The sequence below is a fragment of the Amphiura filiformis genome, chromosome 12 (genome assembly GCF_039555335.1).
Source record: "Amphiura filiformis chromosome 12, Afil_fr2py, whole genome shotgun sequence".
NCBI lineage: Eukaryota > Metazoa > Echinodermata > Ophiuroidea > Amphilepidida > Amphiuridae > Amphiura > Amphiura filiformis.
This window is the reverse complement of record NC_092639.1, coordinates 39,263,169-39,285,859: the sequence shown is the minus strand read 5'-3', so window position 1 is coordinate 39,285,859 and position 22,691 is coordinate 39,263,169. Positions and strand designations below refer to the sequence as shown.

At 40.2% G+C, this 22,691-nt stretch overlaps 1 protein-coding gene across 3 annotated transcripts in view; it reads left to right on the top strand.

The window, feature by feature from the left end:
- The window catches only part of LOC140166173 (hippocalcin-like protein 1), a 290,306-nt gene that overhangs the window by 91,762 nt on the left and 175,853 nt on the right, over positions 1–22,691 (top strand). For all 3 annotated transcript variants that reach the window (XM_072189574.1, XM_072189575.1, XM_072189573.1), the window contains exon 2: positions 44–90. The gene's annotated coding sequence lies outside the window, so the exon portion shown is untranslated. The remainder of the gene's footprint in view (positions 1–43; positions 91–22,691) is intronic.

Sequence of the window (22,691 nt, the reverse complement as noted above, 5' to 3'; positions counted from 1 at the left end):
GTTGTTAATGTTTCCTTTTCTCTATTTCATGTTTATTTTACAGGACTAAACAAGACCTAGAAGTTGGCAGTGTGTCCACCTATATCTAAGGTAATTAAGCTTTAGGTAATCACAATTATCCACAACATGCTCATCTATCAGGAGCACAGTTCTTTAACCCCAATACATTTGCGCATTCATTGAATGACCTTTGAAAATTTGGGTACCAAAACTCATGCTCTGCAACTTGAGGTCAAATTTTGCATTATGATTGTTTAATTGAGGTTGTTGAACTATGCCATTGGGATGAGGCCATTGTGGTCCATATTCATCACAACTAGGCTTTATTGTGCTATTCCAGTTGAAGTCCACACCCCCCAAGATTGGAAATATCGTCCACAGGGGGGAGTATGAATTTCAAATGGAATTAGCACATAACCAACTCTATATGATTCTCTCCTTCCCTCTGTGAAAAGATTCAGGTTGAATCTTCCTCAGATGGTGTATGACATTTAAATGGAGCTGCCCTGTGTGTTCATACTATTTGAAATTCATACTCCCTTTGTGGAAGATATTTCGAAGATATTTCCAAAATCTTCCCCAGGCGGAGTGTGAACTTCAAATGGAATAGCCCATTAAATACTGTTTATAAAGCAAGAACTGCTCATACCAAAGATAAATCTGTTAATAATAATTATATCTATATAATAGTCTACAACAGAATGTATATACCTGTATATGCATTTGTGTTAACTTGAAATCATGACAAATTATCCGTCTGATGATCGGTATACCCAATGATCGTAAGTGAGGGTATGCTGTGAAACTAGTAGTAACGGTTGCCTTTTCCAGAGGTCTATACTTTGAATTTGTTTCTACGCTCACCTGTAATGGGTTTGAGCACTTTTAATTCCAAAGTTAGTCACCTGAAAAATAATACTTATATATAATAGTCTATATAACAATCTATAGTCAGATGACCACAGTTGACCTTGAAAATATTTGCTGCTCAATGGTGATCACATACTTAGTTTTATGACAATCTATACTGATTTGACCTTAGATGACATTGTCATGACCTTCAACCTTGTAAAAAGTATGATATAATTAGGCTTAAAGAGAAAACGCAATCTCGCTTTTCTCGCCGTGAATCTCGCTTTTTAGTGCTTTTCTCGCTTTTAAAAGATTCATTTCTACCACGAAAATCTATTTCTGTGGCGAAAGGTTGCAGAATTCGACAACCATTGCAACTAAAAAAGCTTAAGTTTGACCTGATTTTCCAGCCTGAATGTACAAAAACGGTCCATTTTCTGGCACATTCCAGCAACAACACAAGTAATATTCTTTACTACTCAAACCTTGCAGTATATTGACCTTTTAAGCTGATTTATGAGGACAAAATGTGTGTATTTTTGATAGTCCGGTCGGCAATTTCCATGCTTTGTTTTGGTATCACTCAGGGGTTACGGAGTCAATGAAATACTGCCCTCACTCAATTTTTTTATACCTTTTTTTGATTTTCGCCAATTTTTGGGCATAAATCTCGCTTTTTTCTCGCATTTTGAAGTTGCCATCTCGCATTTTTGGTCAAAAAATTGTGTTTTTTCTCTAAGCCTAGATATAATGGTGTGCTGGGTTTACATGGGTTTACTAGTTGCTGTGATGAGTAAATGAATGAGGCAAGACTCTAAATTTTATCTGTTTTGATTAAAAGCTGAAATTTTACATGCTGATTTAATCAGTTAAATAGAACTGAATTAAAGTCAGGGTTCTCACAGTCCTTGAGAGTCCTTGAATTTGAAAACACCTTTTCAAGTCCTTGAAAGTCCTGGAAATTTGCACAAGGTCCTTGAAAGTCCTTGAAAATTGGAATGTTACCTAAAGTATAATTTTGACCAAATTTGGGGAGTGGAGAAGAGCTGTATGGAGAGCCACATCATGATTTTTGTGTTGTGGTAAGTCCTTGAAAATCATGCTTTTGAACCTTGAAAGTCCTTGAAAATCCTTGAATTTTAAAGGCTTCAAGGTGCGGGAACCCTGTAAAGACATTAGACATCAACCAAAAGTGTAAAATAATTCTGAAGGTGAACAAAGTCTCTGTCTTGTACTTCTGGCATACATTTACCCAACAAAGTATACTTTAATATGTGGCCGTAGAATTCTGCTTTAAGCTTTTAAAAACACGAACTGTGTGGCACAGTCATTTTTGTGAATAATGTTATTGTTTGAAATGTGGCGTGCAAAAAAATAACATTTTAAAGAATGATTGATCTAGGGCCTCTTTCTTGAAGACAGACAATTTAAATTTGGAAAATGTGGTGCAATGACTGCTACGAAAGTAGGTTACTGCACTGGGCTGTTCCATTTGAAATCGACACCCCTATGGAACATACGACCTTAATCTCCCACAGAGGGAGTGTGAATTTCAAATGGGGTTACCTGAATGGGTGATTCCATTTGAAATCTACAGGGGGTGTATGGATTCCAACTGGAATAGCTTATTGTTTGTTGCTTGCTTGTCACAATCCTTCCCAATGGGGAAACTTGGTAGATTTAGCAAAGCTATACTTCACCAAGCTGGTAAACCAGACAAACAAGGTAAATCTAACATCTAGGATAATAGACCATATAATACTAGGTTGCCTACTTAGACGAAACAATAATTGCTCTAGGCTTTTTCGTTCCAGAAACAGGAAATTATTTCTTACCTCCTATCAGACATTAAAGCCTATCAGACTAATATTAAAAGGTCAAGAAATGTACCAGCATTTCTGTCAAGCACACTTTGTCACCCAGTTCTTTTTTATTCTATTATCAAGTAAGGACCGTCAATGTCAAAATTATAAAAAAATCAATATATTGGCCTCTCAATATCGATAAAATCAGTAAATCAAATTTCCTCCCAATTTTACTCATATCTTCTACTTTCATCCATACATGAAAACCATCTGCTATTAGTTCATCCCTCAGTTGTTTTTGTTTTTTTCATTTGTTGCTGGCATGGAAAGCCTAGAAGAACCATGAGCCTCATGGAAGAACAGAGGATACCTTAAATTTACAAATCTAATGAAAATAAAACTGGATTTCGGTTATTAAAAACATTGGAAAAGAAGCTGCGGAGTCCGCACTGTTTTCCTGATTTACATTCTAGGGAGAATGACCTAAATACTGGCTAGAGCCTGAAGTCTGATCATCATTCTTAGCAATATCTGTTTTCTTTCCCTGTCACAACTAGACTTGCCAAGGGCATGCATCTCTATTGAAATTGTCTATCAATATTTATGATCGATCCATTTGTGTTTTTCCCGTTTCTCGTATGTGGCGTACACTAGTCATAATAGCAAAAGCCATGTTAACATTTTCCATGCTGACGATGATGTTATTTTTTCATTATTATTTTTGTCGTTTTTGGATTTCGGAGTCTCAATCTGAATGGATACAGATAGAATGCTGTTTGAAGCTCCTGTTGTGAGTTTCTATTTGACTGTTCCAGTTTAAATCCATACACCCCCTATGAAAGACATAACCGTAATCTCCCACACAGGGGGTATGGAGTAGAGAACAAATGGAGTCAACCATTCAGGTAATCTCATTTGAAATGCACACACCCTGTGTAGGCAATTAAGACCATGTCTTCCATGGGGGGGGTATGGATTTCAACCGGAATAGCCCAACTTATACTATGAGCTTTGAGCAAATTAATTCTGTAACACGTAGGGCAATGATTGTGAAGCTTAAATTGCTACGTAGCTAAATTTGCCGAATTATAGAAAGTTTTAAAATTGTGAAGCATATTTTAAGATCACCGTAATAGATAGGCCATCTGGTATCATACCATCGGTTCCTGACATGATATGGTATGTGCGACTTCTCAAAGTGATAAGGTTCACTTCAACATCATACAAAGCATTAAAAGCACGTCTCTGTGAATACATTGTAAAGATTTACGTCAAGGAGAAGTGGATTAAGATTTCTCTTTTTGTATGTCAAAGATCTCTGCTCTATTTTGATGTGAAGCTGAAAGAAACGAGAGTAAGTCGTTCTGAGAAGTAGATGTTGCATCAATGCATGGATACATAATGGGTATAAACCAAGCAAGTCCCGATGGGTCGGCCATATTATTCACGAAACCACATGGCCCCTCAAGGCTTTTGGTTTTCAAATGTTATGACTTGCCTAGGCCGCTCTAATATGTATGCATTAGAAAATAAAGTCACCGTATGAGAAAATGTATTTACCTGGAGTTTATTTTGACAGACAAAGGGACAGATCTAGGTTTAGGACTTTGTTGAAGGTGTATACTTCGTGGTGAAATTGAGACTGTCTTGCTGAGCAAGAGTGTGTGTAAATCAAAATGTCCATGCCAAACATAGAACAATGAAGTAAGCAATACCTATAGTGGTATTTGACACCATACTATAGATAGCTAAGTACACCTGTTAAATTGACGCACACTCTGCGCTCACTCTCGCCACTTCACCGCAGCCATGCTTTGTTAATGATATCTATTCAAAAATTTGATACAACTCTGAAAGGAAATTGTACTTTGTGTTATCCTCTGTGCTGTACTTATCAAAGGTCGTCAAAGGTTGCTTGCCTTCTTCAGTTTACTGGGGAGTGAGAAAAGTGATATTTTTCTGTACAAAACAGGAGAGAACACATATCTTGTAGATTTCTGAGGGGAATACCAGAAAGATTTGCATGCACATAGAGTGCTCCCTCCTCTGAAAATCCCAACTAGAATTAGGGTCTGTGCCCTTATTTGCTAGTGGGGGGCACTTTTAGTTTGTGCCTAAAATACCATTTATGTCAAGGGAGCTCATCTGCACCATTAGGTGAATCTTTATGATGTTGGACTGACAATTTTTATAAGAAATTTTTGGTGGAGATTTCTGACCATAAGGTATACAGCAATGTGAATTCATGCCGATTACAATATTTACTATAAACAGTAGCACTCGAAAAACTGTTAACTTTATAATGAAATAGATAAAAAGTTCATCTATGTTATGTTTAAGACTTCATTCAAAACTCCTACACTGGTGAAATTTAGCATAATGACTGCTCAGTGCCAGAAGTGGGTAATAAGTGCAATAGCTGCCCTGTGAATTGGCAGTTTACACACAATATATTGTACTCATCTACACATGACAGCTACACATGACAGCATTGCACTTACCCACTTCTGGCACTGAGCAGTCGATATCTTGTTTGAGCAAGTGTGTGTAAACCAAAATATACATGCCTAACATGGAACAATGAAGAAAGCATTACATTAGTTACCTTAGCAATTTGACACCATCTATAAATAGCCTATACACCAGCTAAATAAGTGCACGCTCACCACATCATGGCCGCCTGCGCTTTATCATATATTGATATATCTGTATGTATAGTACATCTCATTCAAATTGTACTTTTGTTAACTTATGAACCAGGCGGCTAGTGGCATGATCGAGCCGGCAACTTGTGCAACCGCCCGGCCGTATGGCATTTTCCATATACTCTGTTAGTTTTGTGGGGTTCATTATCGAATCCCAACGGTTTTAGCTTGTATTTATATTATTTATTAACATAGGCCTATTTGTTAGTGATGTTTCAAGCATTTTAAAATTTAAAAATAATCCCATTGAATTACACGGTTGACGATGAAAATTTACTGAATTTAGAGAATGCACGGCGACCACCACCTGTTATGAACTGTACATATCTAATCACCAAAGGTTAATTGCCAACAATGTATGGGGGGAAAAATAGAAGAAAGTGATCTTAATGATAGCTGCCTATCTTTGATCACGATTGTACCCGGAATTTTATATGCAAACATCCGTCATCAAGCTGGAGATCAGATTATATTGTTTCCTTTCAATCTGCTGTAAAAGTGGATATTTTCACGCTTTATTTATTTCACTTATTTCGCGTTTGATGCACTGCATGTAGTACTTACCCGCGGAAATAACAATGCATTGGTATATTCCTTTTGTGTATAGGTCAATGTAAGGCAGCTTAGAATCTCAGTAATACCAAGTGAAATTGTTCATATTTGGCAAATCGCTAACATTTTAATCACATAAAAATGTTCTCTTTTTTACAGTATTTGGCAATGAGAACAGGATATGATGTAGCAATCTAGCCCTGTTGCAATAAACATCCATGAGAGAATTTTTGCAATTTGAGAAAAAACAGAATGATTGAAAGAAATGAAGTAGTATCAATTGTGCAAGCTGAAACATATTTCTTTGTGTAATTTGCATGGCAAATAAAATTACACAGATGTAAGATGATAGATTGATGCTTTAAATAATTATAAAACAACATTGAGTACCGGTATCAATGAATAGTGTAAGCAGAACCATAATCTGCAGCTTTTCTGGATACTTTCATCAGGATTAATAAAGATATACATTGTTACTAGTATCAATACATTCTCTACATTATTTGATCTGCATGAGATTGTGGGCACTACTTTATCTATGCTCACATTTATATTATTATTAGATAGCACTACTTCATCTATATTCTGATCTACAGTAGACAGCAATGCATTACTTCATCTATACTAAGATCTACAGTAGACAGCAAAGTACTACTTCATCAATACTAAGATCTACAGTAGACAGCAATGTACTACTTCATCTGTACTCAGATATGTGTACATCCATATCAAAACGATGCACTTGTCGGCTGCTACATGTGTCTCATTTCACATAATAGCTAGGAATAAATACCAGACTCATCTCAAGTGGAGGTCACTTGAAATCATCCCCAGTGACATGGTTATGGAATGTTCTTTGTATTGATAATAATAAGCCATGTGACTTTGGATGATATAAAGTGACTCCCACTTGAAATGAGTCTGGTATTTATTCCCAGTTATTATGTTGAATGAGACACATGTAGCAGCCGACAAGTGCATCCTTTTGATATGGATGTACACATATATACAGTAGATAGCAGTGCTATTCTTCATCAATACTAAGATCTACAGTAGACAGCAATGTACTACCTCACCTATGCTCAGATTAGACCCTCCCTCGGGTCCGTGGAGAACGACTGGTAATGTAGATTACATAGCATTAAAAATCAACCCAATACACGGACCCTCCCAGTCTGTAGGCAATTTGACTTCCAGCTCCCACAAACTGCTGGAAGTTCACTTTTACGGATTTGGAGTCACGCAATCTTTCTATATACCACGTCCGTGTTCTCACTGCCTCACTGTTTGTGTAAGCAGTGGTGTAAGCGACTACAATTACCGACCAATCAATGCAGCTTGGCGGGCGGCGATATTGGAAGAAGCTTCCCTTGATAAATAATGAGCAAACATTTGCAAACCGCTTGCGCGCACATGTACGATATGGACAATAGGACTAAATCAAGTCGAGTGGTTATTTACATAACGCGTAATGTTGATCGAGTTTGACAGTGATACAGTGTCTTTACCTTTTATTAGTGATTGTCGTAATTTTTATTGAGTAATTTTTTCCGAGTAATTGAAATGCAAGATATTTTATTTTAGGCTGTGTTTTAGGTATGTTTTTTTACTGCTGAGAATTTTGTGCTGAATGTAATATGGGATCAGTTCGAAGGATTTGAAGGAAGTGGGATTGGAATTACATTTGACAAACAATATCAAAAACATTGAAAGAAAGTATATTCAAAATATCATGAATATTGATTTGTTTGTTTTGGTTTGTTTTTAATTCTGGACGGTGAAGTTATAGTGTGTCTTCGGTGAAGGAAAATTATACCCCCACCCCACCCCCAAAAGGGTACCCAACTATAAATCTAAAAATCATTTTTGAATAAAATTTCAAGCAAATTATGCCCATAAATCAGAATTACACAGAATATTCTTTTACTTCATTTATAACAAAGTGAATCTTGCTATACGTTTGGCTTTTCATGGGGACGTAGAAGAAGGAAATTTGCACCCAAAAAAGGAGTCAAGATTCTTCATTTTGTGGAGTTTCCTAAAATTCTATCTATGAATAAAAATTGTAAAAAAAAAATCAATTATGTTTTTATTCTATAGTAACTGCAGAAGTATCGTGATAAAATAAAGCAGGGGTGGCAGAAGAAGGGACGGCAAAAGAATTATTAAAAATAGACATGATAGAAAAAAAATACAAAAACATGTGTGCCCGGCTGAGAGAAAAAAGTTAACATTGCACGTAGGCCTATATAATAGTAGGCCTATGCCTAAAAAACATACAGTCGGGTCGATCGGAAGTAGGTCTTATAATAGGCCTGCAATTATTTAGCATTGCTTGAAGGCGGGTCCTCGTCCTAAAAGCATGTGAAAATTACTGCCGGCCCGCCAATATTCAGGGCCCGTCGCGCGTCGTCACATTTTGTGACCAAGTCAGTATTATTAAGACGGACTCCGTGCTGACTTTAACACCAATACATGCATGCTTTAATATTGTGAGTCTCAACTCTCAAGTCTTGTAAAGCAATGATTTAAATAGTGTAAAAATGATGCACCAAATGGCTTCAATTGGGCCTTCATTTTGAACAATTTCGCAACTTCTGAGGGGGGAACATCCCCCTCAAACACCCCCCGCGTAGTGGATAAACAAGCAGCCATTTTCGCTTCTGCTTTCAATATTTGCCAGACTTCAAACTAAAATTTTACACAAAATAGTGCCAAAATGGTCCACCAAATCGCTTCAATTAGGTCTTCATTTTGCCAAAGTTTCTTACATCCCCTCAGACACCCCCTGTAGTGCACAAACAAGTAGCCATTTTTCGCTTTCGACACTTTCCAATTTATGTTAAACACAATTTATATAAGCTAATATGTAGGGAAAACTTGTCCATTAAATTAGCACGAAAGGCTTCATGGACCGCCCATTTCACAATTTTTTTTCGGCTTTTCAAACTAAAATTGTACACTCTAGGCCTTTAGTGTCAAAATGGTCCACCAAATCGCTTCAATTAGGTCTTCATTATGCAAAAGTTTCTTACTTCTAAGGGGGAACATCCGCCCTCAGACACCCCTCTGCATTGTGGCCAAACATATTACCATTTCCGCTTCTGTTTGCAACATTTCCCAATTTTTGTTTAACACAATTCATAGGCCTACAATAATAGGGAAAACTTGTCCACAAAATTCATAAAAGGTTTCATGGACCGCTCATTTCACAATTGTTTGGGCTTTTTCGAACTAAAATTTTACACTCTATAGTGTCAAAATGGTCCATCAAATCGCTTCAATTACGAGGGGCGGTCAATAAGTTCGTAGAACAAGGTACTTGAAAGAGTACTAGCCAATTTCTTTCAATCTCTCCCTTGAGCATGGTCAATACATACCTTAATGTATCTGTCGCAATTGTTCTTGAAACCTTCTATGTCAACAAAATGGAAGTCTTCCGATAGCTCCTTGAGCCACTCTTCAGTGAAGTCTCACCAGCATTGATCACCAGCAAACCTGGTATTATGAAGGTAGGACTTAAAATTCTAAAATAGGTTTCACTAACCGAAGGCCATACCTGAACCACAATATGGTTAGTTTAATTAACTGACCCCTCTGTCGTGAATGGCAGCTTGACAAACTAAGAATAGCGTACAGGACACAATCCGAGAACAGCCACATTCCTACCATCAACCTTCTTCACACGATGGCTTGCCTCAATTTTGCTATAAAAATTGTATGATATATGCCTATAATTGTACTTTCATTTGGCAAATGATCTGTCATCAACACTATCCCTGGATCTCAGAAACAGCGATGAAGACCTTGCACTACGGTGACCGAGTGATGATCTTCTTAGGGGTGTGTGATCCAGGTGCTTCCACTAAATTCACCTATATTTCCAGTGATTAATGTATGCCTTATCACCTTTAGCCACATATAGATTAAACTTGCCTTGGTCCTCATTCTAAGTGTATAGAAGGTGTGGACCTGAATATGTCAACTGGTATCAATTTTGTACATGAAGATTCTGGGACCCCATCTAGAATACACCCTGGGATACCCAAATGTTAATGGATTAATATTGAAAACACATTCATCAGAGTTGTCATATTTTGTGGCTATCTCATCTTCTTATTTGGCTCTTTATTCATTACCAATGCCACTGTACCAGCGCGTATATCATTAGTGGTGACGTCAGCAAGTCTTTTGGACCTTGGATGATCTTCAAGGACGCTTATTCCATTCTTGAACTCTAAGAACCATTTCGTTGCTGTTGAATACCAAGGACTTCATTACCATTTACAACAACTGTACATTGTTAAAGTTTATTTGAGTTTTCACCACCGTCGGGAGAAATTTCCATGATGACCCTGTATTCACTTCAGGTAGTACCTGTGAATTCATGGAGGTAGGCTTCCTCTGAAGAGTGTCCTGCCCATATACAGTGATGCAAAAATATAATATCTTTGTAGTCATGTTTTGAAGGAACAAGCTTTCAAATGAGACCAAATTCAATACCGTGCGACAAAGTAACATACCGAGTTCTACGAACTTTTTGACCGGCCCTCGTAGGTCTTCATTTTGTACAAGTTTCTTACTCCTCAGGAGGAACATCCCCCCTCAGACACCCCCCCCACCCCCTGCGTTGTGGTCAAACAAATTACCATTTTTCGTTTCTGCTTTCGACATTTACCAATTTTTGTTAAACATGTTTAACACAATAAATTTATAGGAAAAACTTGTCCAAGAAATAAAAAATAAAAAAACCTGCGCGAAATGCCAAGAAGGTATGCCTATACGATCCCCAAGGTGTCAAATGAAAACAAAGTCCCCCCCGGCTGATGCAACATGGTTCAGCTATATAGTGACAACCGCTCTAGTAGGCCTATTTGGTATGTCGGCACACAGACGGCTAGCGGCTCGTCGGCAATCATTGACTCTTATACACCCCCCTAATGAAAAAGGTCTGGCGATGCCCCTGTATCTATGAATAAAAATTGTAAGAAATTATTAAATTTGGAGCTGGGGCAAACATTTTTTACTCAGTCGTCTCGAAGGGTGGGGCAAGCACTGTTACTTTTTCCAGCCGAGAAGGGGGGGGATTTTTGTCACATATTCATGGGACGTCTTCAGTGCCGCCGAGAGCCAAAAAGCGGGCCGGGGCAATGTGAACACACGGGACCCTTTGATCAGTGATGTGCAGGACTTCATAAACAGTGATAAGTGTGTGTGTGTGTGGGGGGGCAACAGTGGCGTGAGTGGTGAGGGACGGAGGTTGGTGTAAAATCCTTAAACATATTGTTGCAGCGGAGCAAAAGTAGCATGTTTAGCTGCCAATAAATCAAATATGAACATTGAAGGAGACAAATGGCAAAGCGCGCACAAATTTGCAATTCTAAAGTGGCATTTTGCTCCCAAATAAAGTTTCTCTTAACAACTTCGACACGAAATGCAAAAAAATTGCCAATTTTAAGCCAATTTAAGCTAAAATGATCCAAGTATGAATCGTTAAGTTGGTCAAAATTTGCAATTTGAATTAGCGAGTTTTGCTCCCAGATTGGACTTGAAATCATAGGTACCGTATTGAAACAAACTCCGTGCGAAGCGCGGAAAAATGGCCAATTTTAAGGTAAATGATCAAATAGGCCTAATAAACTGATGGGCACAATGCGGGCAAAGCGCGCGAAAATGTGCAATTAGTGTTCCCACGATTAAGCTGCACTCTCCTGATTTCTCAAAGATTTCATTATATATCGAGGATGATCAAACAGAAAATCAAGTGAAATATTTATTAGAGGGTGTGCTTCAAAGGCTATCTTGGTTGTTTTTTTTAAATGCACGCCTCTTTTCTTTTGCTTTTTTTTTTTTTACGGGCCCGCAATTTGTTTGATTTTTATGAGCCGTACGTGTAAGAAGAGCAAAGAAAACAGACCTTATAATGGACCCGTGCAAAGAAAAGAGACCGTAGTGGGCCCGTAAAAAGCAAAGAAAAGATACCATAGGCCCGTAAAGGAAAGAAAAGAGACCTCAGTGAGTATGTAAGCAAAGAAAAGATACCTTAGTGCTCTGCGTGCTAGCCATGCGCTTCAATGGAAAAAGTTAAGTTTTGAAATATTTTCTCAAAATATCAAGAGCTACTGGATCAATACTAGGCGTGTTTGTACTCATTTTAATGCATTTTTCATGCTGATTCCAAGTATGGTCATGAAAATTTACATTTCTGAAATTTTTGAATTAAAAAAACAAATTTAAACTTGTCGTCTGTAGTGGACACCCGCGTGAAGAGAGGGATCTAAAATGAACGTTTATTGCGTTTCGACAGTATTTTCTGTGGGACATGAGAGCACCTCAGACCTATCGAATTGCATTCTGAATCTGAAGCATGTCTTTCTGATATCAAATAATTTTCATTTTTGAAAATCACAATATAATACAAATTTTATGAAAAATTATAAAAATTTGATATTTTTCAAGTTTTTGATATATAACAGTCCTCGAAGTAAATTTATATAAATCTAATGATTTATTCTTAAAGTGTATGTAGCAGGGAGGAAAAGCCGAAATTTTGACCTTTCATATTGAAGATATGGATTTTTTCCCAAAAAGACCTAATTTTTGTTTGGTGTTTGGGGGAAAAAAATCCATATCTTCAATACGAAAGGTCAAAATTTCAATTGATCGTCGGCTTTTTATCCCACCTATACACTTTAAGTATAAATCATCAGATTTATAAAGTTTACTTCAAGTACTGTTAAATATCAAAAATATCAATTTTAATGATTTGCCATAAAATGTGTATTAAATTATGTAATTTCAAAAATCAAAATTATTTGATATCAGAATGACATTTTTCGTATTCAGAATGCAATTCGATATGTCTGATGTGCTCTAATGTCCCAAAATAAATACTGTCCAAACGTTCATACCCAGCCCTTAAGGGACCCATAAAAAGAAAAAAAGAGACCTCAGAGGGCACGTAAAAAGCAAAGAAGAGATACCTTGGGCCTAATGGACAAGAAAAGAGACCTTTGGTGGCCAGAGTATATAGTAAAGCAAAGAAAATATGCCTTAATTACAAGGTATCTTTTCTTTACCATTTACTGGGCCCCTGAGGTCCCTTATCTTTTCTTTTACTGCCACATAGTAAAGTATGTTTTCTTCACTTTTACGGACCCCGGGTAACGCACCCGCCCCCCTTATCTGCGGCACTGGGCGTCTTTGAAACAAAATGCTATAAGACTTAGGAAAACAGCACGGAAATCCCGCTTGCTGCACTCGCAATATAGGTAGGTCCTAACTAGACCTTTTAAAATGTGCAAATTGGGATCCCACAAATGTGACAAATGCAAACTGGAAGGGGGGGCAAGTGATTTGTGGCAGGCCGGGAGGGCAAGAGATTGTTAGTACGCTATTTGGAAATCCCCATAGCCCAGCTCATAATTATTGCACAGCCCTGAAGTGAGGGAGATTGTCCAAAAAAGGCCATAATCTGGCTGCATAAATCGTTTTAGTACTTTGAGTATCCTGATATATTGGCTAAAATAAGAAATAAGAAATGCTGATCGACACATAGATAGGCCTAAAACTTTATCTTTTACCATACTTAGTGTATAAATTTATGCATAATGTTCATTAAACTTAGAGTAATTTTCTCGCATTTTTTTACACTAGCTTACGGCCTTTTCATGACAGATAAAACACGTTAATAGCCCTGAGAAACTGTAGAACTATGAGAAGAGAAAAACGTGCAAACGAGACCTTCATGTTAACACTTTCTTTGCATAGTCTTTTTTTAAATACATCCTTAAACATCATATTTTCAACTTGCTAAATAAAATCATCATGAATAGGATTTATTTATGCAGTGAACAGTGAACTTAATATTGTTGCCTTGCGCATACCATGTCCCCAGATCGGCAGACGCGCGTGCCAGATGAGCTCAATACCGTTCAGTTGTTTACAAGTGTCCCAAACTCGATCTCCAGCGCAGCGCATCACATCATTTGAATTGAAACTGGGGGCGGGGCTATCATATAATTGACACCAGAATCACGGGCTTAGTTGAACGATTTTTTGGAAGTGAAATCTCTAACACTTCGGAACAGTCTCGGCGTGGGGAGCGGTCACTGAAATTTAGCGTTCAATATAGGAGGTGTGATTAGTGTAGTGGCATCAATTTGTGTAGAAAGAGGAATTGGTTTTGGGCGCTGTGAATTGGTTTTGGGCGCTGTGTATTTAGAATCGGGGGTGAAGGACTATGGCATATTTTGATAGGCTATTATGTTATTATGTAGGCCTATCGTTCCATTATCCAGGCCGGACCGAACCGAGACTGTGGGACAGTCTATGCTCAGATATACAGTAGACAGCAATGCATTTATACTTCATCTATATTCTGATCTACAGTAGACAGCAGTGTACTACTTCGTCTACACTCAGATCTACAGAAGATAGCAATACACGACTTCATCTGTTATGCATATCTACAGGTGGTTACAGTGTACTACTTAATTCTATTATTAGGGATGACCACTGTTAATACAGTTTCCACTAGAACGATTTTTCATTTACTGTGTGCGTGCACTCACACACGTATTGTCTATGGAGAAAGTGATCGATACAAGAAATCCCAGGCCTGTTAAATGGCGCACATACTTGTTTTGATCCAAATGTGGGCCTATATCAGGGTGTTTCAAGAAATTCCTGATTCCACCAGAAAACATTAACCAAACTTTTTCCTGTTTGGTCAGTAAATAGAGAGGACCTTCCTTCATGAAGAGATCAACTTTTTTTAATGAAAAATTTAATGAGATGAGAACTACAACAGGTTGAAGTGACACCATTCCGTGCATCAGGTGTTCAAACGCAATTATCTCCGAATTTGGAGTGAATCAGACAAGCAAACTTACATACTCATAAAATTTAACTATTTTTGAAGACAAAATGTGCAGGATGTTAAGAAATTTAAGAATGTTTAAGCCTACCGCTGCCCATCTCAAATCTTTTACTTCCCCGTGCACTACTCACTACCTAGTCTGTGTTACAGACCGTGTACCTATATCCATAGGGAGAGAAACTACTGGGAACCACACACTCTCGGAAACCATAGTGGGCACATGCACACACAGTGTATTGCTCAATGTAGTAAAGATAACCTTTGAGTTGGAGCAAATTTCTCAAAATTGGTAGTGATTAATGTTACCAAACTTATGCCATGATGAAATATAATAATTTTGAAGATAAAATGTGCTGACCTTAAAAGATTGAACAATGTTTAAGACTACCGCTATTCATTTGAAATAATGCACTTATTGTTCATCTCCTCTATGGAGATATTTTCCATGGCGGCCATCTATGATCATGCTTGAGGTTTCACCAAACAAACCATGGGTTTTGAGGTCTTATATTTTTGTTGTATGTCAACAAAATCGATTAAATTTTCAGGATGATCTTATTTTCATGTTGTTATAAGCAAATATAATGTTCCAGATAACGCTAGTTAATAAATACATTAAGAAAAAGTACCTTAAAGTTGCACTTTCTGTTAGTATTCCTTTTGGACTTTAACTTTTTAACATGTTCTAGCAGCCCTATATAAAACCGTGACACTCGAAAAGGCCATATCTCTGGAATGAAACGTCCGATTAAGATTATTTAAACGCCAAAATGTTTCTTTCATCAATTCCAAGCCAATAAGTTAGGTCTGAATCAATTTAAATGTACTTCAATTTTTAGTGGACATGCCTACTATTATGTTTTAAATGTTAAGTAGGTCTATAGTAGGCAACCGTGTGCTACTTCATCTGTATATAGATCAGCAATAAACAAAGCTGAGTGAGGACATTGCAGAGAACAATGTTATTGCTAAGAGTTGTGTCCAGCTGTGGCTGAAACATAATATCAAGTGTGTGTGGACATGATAAGAAGAAGCAAGAGACAGAATTACACACCACTCAAATTTGAAACAAACAGGCGATTTCAATGCACTACTTCACACAGTATGCATATATACAGTAGCAGCAAGCATTTACTTTACACATAGCAATGTCCTTTAATTAAGCTTCATCACTACTTGGATAAACTAGCAGATAATACACAGATATTTTGCTTTTCACCAACGTTTTCTTTCCTTCCCAAATTACATTCCAACGTACACCACCTGCACATGAATAGATAGATGGTCAAGGCTCCATGATGCCTCAAGTTGAAACAGACAATGTTATTGTCGGTTTTATAAGTACAGCAGGGTTGCCAAACCCGCGATTTGGTAGCCCAATTGGGCGACTTTTGAAGATTTTTCCCGCGACTTTTGACAATTTCCGGTCCCATAGAAACCAATGGTTAAGAACAAAATTGGGCGACTTTTCAACATTGGCTCCCGCAACTTCCGCTACTTTGCTGCCCCATAGAAACCAATGGTAAAGTGAAAAATTGGGTGACTTTTCGATTATTTGACCCGCGATTCGGGCTGAAATCTTTTGGCAACCCTGAAGTACAGCAGCTGTATCAACCTGTCTTTCGTCATGTTTAAAATACCATATTGTGTCTCCCGCTCCTCGAACAAGATGCGCTTCCCATTCACTCACAAATTGAGCTTTAGATGTGTCTGGTTTTAAAGCAGTATTTTGTAAAACAGTATTATCTCTGTTCCAAAATAAAGCAACTTACTTATTATTTTGAAATATGAATGAATTTGTAATTTGAAAAAGCTCTGGATGATAAACCTGTTATATAAATTTACAGAAGTTATAAATTTGAATCCCCTGGGTTTCAATATTTGGTCAATGCTTGTAAAAAAGAGTGAAGTTCCTCATGTATTTACAAAATGTTGTTTGTTTTCAAACAATAGTCATGAATGATTGAAATTGTACTGAAAGTGGACATTTTTTTGCGCTTCATTTTATTTGCGCTTTTCATCATGTTCCAAGCTAGCTGCTATGGTGAAAATAACACTGCACAATAGGTTCAAAATTTGCAAAGTGCAAAAAATTAATCCTAACAAAAATGTTCACTTTTACAGTACTTGTTTGGTTTATTGTAGCATACTAAAAATTACCCCGGAAGTGCAAGATTTTAAACTATTCACCAGAAATTTAATTTGACAAATTTCCTATTTAGGCTCAACCCACTCAAGTACAGGATTACATTATGAGACATTTCATGTGGCAGGAAAAACAGGATAATATTTTCTGTCATCCATAGAAACCAAAATATTGCTATGTTTTGCTAGAACCTCTCAGGGGCAGACCTGCCATATTTGTAATCCACAAGTCCTCCAGTAAATAACTGGATCTAATTTGCATCAAAAATCGGTGATTTTCACCATTCTGGACCTGTGGACCGGTGGTAACATCGAACCCTGTCCTGTAACTGCCTGATTTCACAAGCTTTGCCTTTGGCCCGACTACCTTGAGTGGCAGATTTGTGCAAGTTTGGAGTTATTATTTGAGCGATATTTTGTGTTGCATTATGTAACAGCTCTATCCATCATGCAGGATAGCAATGAGATGCTCTGCATTAGGCCAAAAAATATATTGCTGTGTTGCCCTCAAGTGGGAAAGATGGGTCGGTCGGTCTGATTTTTTTTAAAGTTTCACTTTTTAAAAATCCCCTCAATTATCAAATAATGCTTCTTCAATTAGGGGACATTGTCAAATTAATGAAATTTGACTTCTGGATACTTTTTAGACATGTTAGATAATCAATTTAAGACTAGTCTTTCAATATTTGAACAAATATGTAAAAATCATAATTAAAAAAAAAAAAAAATTGCGACCCTGATTTTTCAGGATTTAGGGTCGGTTGATTGAGGGCAACACAACATTTTGGGGGGCCCTTAAAATTATGTTGAACAAACTGTCGTTAGAAAAATACACAAACTTGTAAGTGGCTATTTTAAGGCACAGTTAAGAATGTTGAAGCGTTGCTTAGGTTCATCAAGACTGAATTAACCTACTTCAGCTGCTCAAGTTAATTGCTATAATTACCAAACTATTAAACACTGTGTACCATCCATAAATAAATAATATTTAACCCAAATATTCATGAACTCTAGGGCTTAACGTTCACACCTGCATCTTAACATGCTTGCCTTACTCCTTGGCTATCTATCTAAAATCAAAATTTCAAGCAATTTTGATATATTTATATCAGAGCCACCCCACGAGTAGTCCCGCAACTGATGTTGTTGGTAACATTAGCTAATTATTTTGTGTAATAGCTTGCTTGTGGAGAGTGACCCACCTTGTGAAATTTACATTAACCCTAACCCGTCAGGGGCTTTTTGGCGATGGGAAGGGAAGGGAAAGAAGGAAGGAATAAAGAGAGAAAACAAAGAAAGAAGTTGTTTGCTCTGGGTGGGATTCAAACCCGAGACCACTCGCACGCCAAGCACTGGGTTGGCGACACAGTGCCATGGGTCTTGGGCTTCGCTGGCCAGCGAAACCGTGATAATAATAATAATAATAATAATAATAAGCATTTGTAATGCGCCATCAATCTAGTAGAACTATTCCGAGGAGCAGACATGAAAAACAAATAAGTACAATTAAACATTAACATACATAAAGTACAAGTACAATTAAAACATTAAAATATATACATACATTAGTTACATCAGTTATGTTTGGTATATGCTTTGCTAAATAAATTTTTAAAAAGCGCAGTGAAATAAGTCTTTAACATGTTCTTAAAAGTCTGAAAACAATCACAGTTTCTTATATTCAGAGGTTACAAGTTCCAAAGTGTGGGTGCAACAACAGAAAAGGCACGATCTCCAAACAGTTAAAATGAGTATTTTAAAGTCAATTCTCTCACGAATAGGTAGCCAGTGAAGATCTTTTAATGCAGGAGTTATGTGATCAAATTTTTGTGTCTTTGTAAGAATACGAGCAGCAGCATTTTGTGCAAGTTGAAGTTTGCGAAGTAAGTGATCAGTGATGCCAGTTAGAAGAGAATTTCCATTGTCAAGGCGTGATGTAATAAGTGCATGAATAATGGTTGCAGCAGTTTCATATGTTAAGATTTTTCTAGACTCAGTACACCGGTCGATCTTACCGTTTCCGATGTTGATTAAGATACTTCTTGCATCGATCCCGAGATGCGGAAAAAACCAATAGTCATTTTGTCCCACATAAATGAATAAATAACAAAACCCCGATCCCCGAGTGGACTCACCCATCCGGTGACGTCACACACGATAATCATCCTTATCCTCCTTGGTTTCTAGATGAGATAGGCGTGTGGATTTTTCTTTACCAACGCTAAGTATCATTACGAACCAAAGGGCCGAGATATACAGTTTGTTTGTTACACCTGAGGTAAAAACCAACCAGTATATACGCTAGGGAGATAGTTTTGACGACATTTTTCGGCTAGAAAAGTGACAAAACCGATCCAAAAACTTAGCTTGTATGAGTGTTTCCGTTCAGTATCACGGGACACACGTTTTCAAAATGGCCGCCCTTAGGACGCCATTTTATTTTTTGTTCTCACGTAAAACAACTATAGCAGACTAGTAAGTTACAATAGATATTTGTACAGTACTGTGTATACATGTATGGTGAGTGATTATCGCTATGTTTATGGTGTGCTGTATCGTTATATCTTTCAGTACGCGTCTGATGACGAGTTACTGCTAAGAGTTCGGTGGGTTTCTGAAGGGACCAGCCTGACAAATCTATAGCAAAAGGTTTTCAGTTTTTCATCCCTTTGTACATATATTTTTATATCATACCACTACATCTGCGACAGCCACTGTGCGTGTGGGTCTGCTTATTGGGCTTGAGCTTGTGTTCGGGGGGGTAGTGCTGTACGCTCCCCGATTACTACAATGTCCAGGCCTTGTCAATCATGCCCTTCCCTTGTGGCAGAGTGGGACCCGCATCCACTCTGCTACACCCACAGGGATTGCTCTAAATTGAATAAGTGTGCTTCTTTTTGCATAGGCTTATCGGATATACACTTCGAGGATTTAGAAAGTAGCGCTCGTTTGGGTCTTCGACACAGACAGAAAACGAAGACCAAGAAACAGAAGGCTACAGGTAAGATTGATATGGTAGGTACTAGCGGCGGCAAGGGCCACGCTAAGGTAACCTCTGGGGCTCCGGTCCCGGGCAAGCAGCCGGACCCTCCGGGGACTGCTAGCGAGCCCGCAGGCCTAGCAGCCAGCGAAAGCACTGACATAACGTCTAAGCTAGTAGCAGGCAGCGGGGCGGTACTTGCCCTAACAGGCGAGTACCAGTCTACCAGTGAGATCTCTAGCGAGTTTCTTGCAGGTGGACACCCGTCTATTGCTGGCGAGCAACGAGCGGGTCTAGCACCCGCGAAGTAGCCGGCGGCGGACAGTATGCCAAGGTACCCGGGCTTGCCTGGGTTGAATCCTAGCATACAGCGCGTGCGAACGGACCTCCAGGCTTGCCTCGGCGGTCTGTAGCACGCAGCGTGCCAGTGGAACCCGGCTTGCCTGGGTTGATCCACGGCACGCAGCACGCCTTCGTTCCCGCAAGGGTCGAATGAAAGCGTGCATGGGTTTAGCAGAGGCGATACCGGGGCTAACGCTCGGGTGTAGTCTTAGCAGAACCAACTGGGGTTGTCACTGCGGCAGCGTTCCATGGCGGGACCGCCGAGTGATGCCCTGGGCCTTGGAATGGCTGCCGGCTGTCCTCCGGGACTGGCTAGCGGCTATACCGGGGTTGGGCTCGCAGTCTCTCACGGGACAGCGACCCAAGTGCAAGCAGTGGCAGCTACCGAGACGAGCTACGGCTGACTTCAGTGGTAGCCACTATGCACGCGCCCATAGCTGCCGTGAGTGGTCCGCCACACACAGCGACCTTGGGCGAGGCTCAAGAGGTTAGGGTAGGTAGTTTGAACAGCCTCCTGATCAACAACCCACTTATGTCCTCGAGAGCCAGCAGAGCGTGGGTGATCCATTACAGTCAATGGGTCGATTACCCTCTTATGATCGATCACTATCTATTCAGCGGAGCATGGCTCCATTGATTGATACTGCCTATTCAGGTAGCGAGGTGACTGATCGGGGTATACACGCTCAGCTACCCGTGATACTAGGCAAGCTCCTTCTAGCCAAGGGACAGCCAGTATAGCGGGGTACCAATACACACGGCTGGAGCCTCTAGCTGGGAGCGCTGTGAGGCATGGGTACAGTGGTACGCAGCCGGGAGCCCTACCGGGCACCTACGCTACAACCACGCAGGTACCGCAGTACTCGTCCTGGTTGCCACAGTCTCTGTGGCAACAGGGGGGGGGAGGCGGTACTGGTACTGCCGTTCCATGGGGTTTCCCTGGTGGCGGATCCTTTCAGGGTCAGCTACCGACAGGGTATGCCCGTGGTATCCGCCGCAGGGTGGTTTCTTCCACGGTCTAGCACCGTGGCAAGTGCCGCCTAGCGATGGGCAAGCAGTACCACCAGCTGTTACCCAGGCTGGGCGGCGAGTGGCTAACCCTGCTGCAGCTCAGGGTAGGCCGCGCGCTGCTATGGCTAGGGCGACAGCAGCGAGAGCGTGCGGATCCCGGGGTGCTATGGCTAGCATCTCGGGGTCTGGCGGGAGTACTCCCTCTTCTGCTGGTGTTCAGTTGGCTAGCCACACGGTGGCGACACCTCCCTGTCCACCTTCAGATGCCCGTCGTCAGATCTCTTCCTCATCAGAGAGTGAGTCAGAGTCTGAAGGCGAGGGAAAGGAGTCGGAAGATGAAACCAGTAGCGACTCACAGTCTGATGAGGCTGTGCAGGTAGCTTCAGGTATCCTTCCCCCGCTTCCCCATGAGGAACTCGCTAGCAATGGTCTGCCTGCGGACACCGCTGAGGTGATGAGCCGTGTGGCCCAAGGTTCGGGCCTGGCTTTCTCTCAGGAGGAGTCCGTTCAGGAGGACCAGGGCATCTTTTCAGTAGGATGCCCAGCTAGCGCGTCCACACAAGGGTCGCCCGCACTTGCATTCCCCGGCGGATCTCAAGGGTAGGTTTCAGTGGGGCTGTCAGGCTCGCTGGAGCTTCGACGCTGCGTGCTTGCACGCTTCCACTGCGTGTTTCGCAGGAGGACTACTGAAACCTACCTCAGGGTCCCTGACATGGATCCAGGCGTTGCCAAGCGCCTGCCGCTAGCGGCCAAGCGCGACGGGTCGCTTCTCCCCAGTGGGAGGAGGAGCTAAAGCTCATCGATAAGCGAGCACGCTCGCTTATCAGAGTCTCTAAGCGTCGCTACCACGCTTGCCGAGCACCTCGGTAGGAAGGTAGCGAACGACCACGGGCAACGTCGGAACTCTTCCGCGAGGTTAATCTGTTAGCGGTGCTAACAGCTAACCTCAACGAGAGTTCTATGGGCCTAGCCCATAGGATGTCATCTCGCCGCCGAGAGAATGCCTGTCTGTCCCTCCAGTCAACTTATGGCTCCGACTTTGCTGAAGCAATGAAGAAGTCAGACTCGGTGGGACAGGGGCTACTCTTTGGACAGGCATTTTGGCGCTACGGTAGAGGACCGGGCAAAGAAGGCCACCAATGAGAGCACTCTGAAGAAGTCAGAGGCTGCCCTGACCAAGGGGAAGGGCAGTAAGGCGAAGAAGAAGCACAAGAAGAAAAAAGTCTTCTAAGCGTTCTTCAGCGCCAGCTCCGGCTTCAGCAGGGCCGCACCACAGACTACACCGAGCCGAGGCTACTCCAGCACCTCCCAAAAAACTGGGAAGCGCAAGAGTAGTGCTGGATCGTATGGCAAGCCCCCTAAGAAGAGCCGTTCTTCTAAGGGTGGCAAACCAGATCGGTCCTGAGGGCACGGCGGTC